This window comes from Prunus avium, unplaced genomic scaffold, assembly GCF_965620075.1.
Source record: "Prunus avium unplaced genomic scaffold, drPruAviu1.hap1.1 HAP1_SCAFFOLD_36, whole genome shotgun sequence".
Classification (NCBI taxonomy): domain Eukaryota; kingdom Viridiplantae; phylum Streptophyta; class Magnoliopsida; order Rosales; family Rosaceae; genus Prunus; species Prunus avium.
Genome location: NW_028276894.1, coordinates 217,501 through 220,000, shown reverse-complemented (window position 1 = coordinate 220,000; position 2,500 = coordinate 217,501).

The following is a 2,500-nucleotide window of genomic DNA, read 5'->3' as shown; positions in this document are numbered from 1 at the left end:
TGGCATAGACATTCCCTCGCATGCAAAAGATTGTCGATGCGAAAGATTATCTATGCCAACCCCGGGAAGCACACCATTCACACACTCCCGACCGGTGTGGTGTGGCGGTGATTGGATAGTTACGGATTGAGCACTTGCCAAGGATCAAAATGTGTCATTTAGAAGAAACATTTTCAAAAAGTTTTTAAAATCTTGTGGGTTTGCAACTCATAAGAGCGTCACTTTCAACGTCCCCGGTATTGGATTGAGTTTCTAAAAACAACCGTGCACACCGAGGTTAAACTTTACCGGCTCCACTCCGACTCGCCGCTCGCCCACAATTTGTTTGCAACGAAACATTTGTTTTTAATTTTGTTGGTTTAAATCTTGTTGGTTTGAAATTGTTTTGAAAAGGTTCTTTAAATCTAGTGGGTTTGCAACTCATAAGAGCATCACTTTCAACGTCCCCGGTATTGGATTGAGTTTCTAAAAACAACCGTGCACACCGAGGTTAAACTTTACCGGCTCCGCTCCGACTCGCCGCTCGCCCACTAGTCCGAAGGCAACAAAACATTTGTTTTTCATTTTGATGAAAATTTCTGTTTTTAAATCTTGTTGGTTTGAATTTTTTTTGAAAAGGTTCTTTAAATCTTGCGGGTTTGCAACTCATAAGAGCGTCACTTTCAACGTCCCCGGCATTGGATTGAGTTTCTAAAAACAACCGTGCACACCGAGGTTAAACTTTACCGGCTCCACTCCGACTCACCGCTCGCCCACAAATCCGAAGGCAACAAAACATTTGTTTTTAATTTTGATGAATTTTTTTGAAAACATTGGCTTGGCAAGCCCCAATCCGCAACTATCCACCCACCGCCACCCCACACGGGTGGTTGTTGTTGCGAAATGAGGTTGTGGTCGACATGCCCGCGCATTTGAGAAGGAGTTCCTAGCACTCCATGCTCTTCCATGCCAAAAAAAAGCCTAGACAACCCCATTTCGCAACTTTCCACGCCTTTTTTTTTCCCCCTCACCCATGGCGGCGGCGTGGTGGCGGCGGCCGGATTCCGGCCACCACCGCCATGGGTGGCAGCCCCCCGACCCCGACACCAAACCCATAATACCGAGGCAACATATCGAGGCAACATATCGAGGCAACATGACATGGGTGTGGCGTGGGGGAAGGGGGCTGCAGCTAGGAGGGCATGGGCTGCCATGCATATGCAGGCAACACACACCCCCCTATATAGCATTTTATGCATTTAGCCCTTTGACAGGAAGAGACATCACCTATGCGCGAGGGGTCATAATGGGCTCTAAATAATTCAATACAAGGTATTTGGACGTGATTTTTTGCAGGGATACTAAGAAACATGCAATCTCTGATGGGAAAAAGTTTCATAAATATTTGAAGTCGGGAAGTATTTTTTATTATTTTTAGAAGTCGTAAAATTGAAAAAATCATTAAAACAAATCCGGGAGGAATTTTTTAGTTTTGTAACTTGGAGAAGGTACTAAAAATCATAGACTACTTATGGGGAGCTTATTGTGCGAGGAAATTTCAATAAAAATGGGGTTTGACAAGGTTTGAAAAATTCTGTCGACATTTGAAAAAATCTGGAACTAGGCTGCCGGCATGCTGCGCACATGCTGCGCGCATGCTGCGCATGCCATGGCAGGACAAGTTTCGCTAGCCTCACTGTCGACAGATGCGCAAGCTGCGCGCACGCTGCGCACAGGCTGCGCGCACGCTGCGCACAGGCTGCGCGCACGCTGCGCACAGGCTGCGCGCACGCTGCGCACAGGCTGCGCGCACGCTGCGCACAGGCTGCGCGCACGCTGCGCACAGGCTGCGCGCACGCTGCGCACAGGCTGCGCGCACGCTGCGCACAGACTGCGCGCACGCTGCGCGCATGCCATGGCAGGACAAGTTTCGCTAGCCTCACTGTCGACAGATGCGCAAGCTGCGCGCAAGCTCCGCGCACGCTGCGCACAGCCTGTGCGCATGTTGTGCGCAGGCTGCGCGCATGCCATGGCAGGACAAGTTTCGCTAGCCTCACTGTCGACAGATGCGCAAGCTGCGCGCACGCTGCGCACAGGCTGCGCACAGCGCATGCCATGGCAGGACAAGTTCGCTAGCCTCACTGTCGACAGATGCGCAAGCTGCGCGCACAGGCTGCGCGCACGCCATGGCAGGACAAGTTTCGCTAGCCTCACTGTCGACAGAATCAGCACGCTGCGCGCAAGCTGCGCGCACGCTGCCGGCATGGTGCGCGCACGCTGCCGGCATGCTGTGCGCACGCTGCGCGCGCGCATGGCAGGACAAGTTTCGAAAATTTCTGTCGACAGTCTCAGCAGCGCGCACGCTGCCGACATGCTGTGCGCACGCTGCGCACAGGCTGCCGGCATGCTGCGCGCAGCCCATGGCAGGACAAGGTCCGAAAAATTCTGTCGACATTTTTACGCCGTGGTAGGCTTCCGCTTCGCGTCACTTTGTCGACATTCAAGCCTACCATTTGTATTG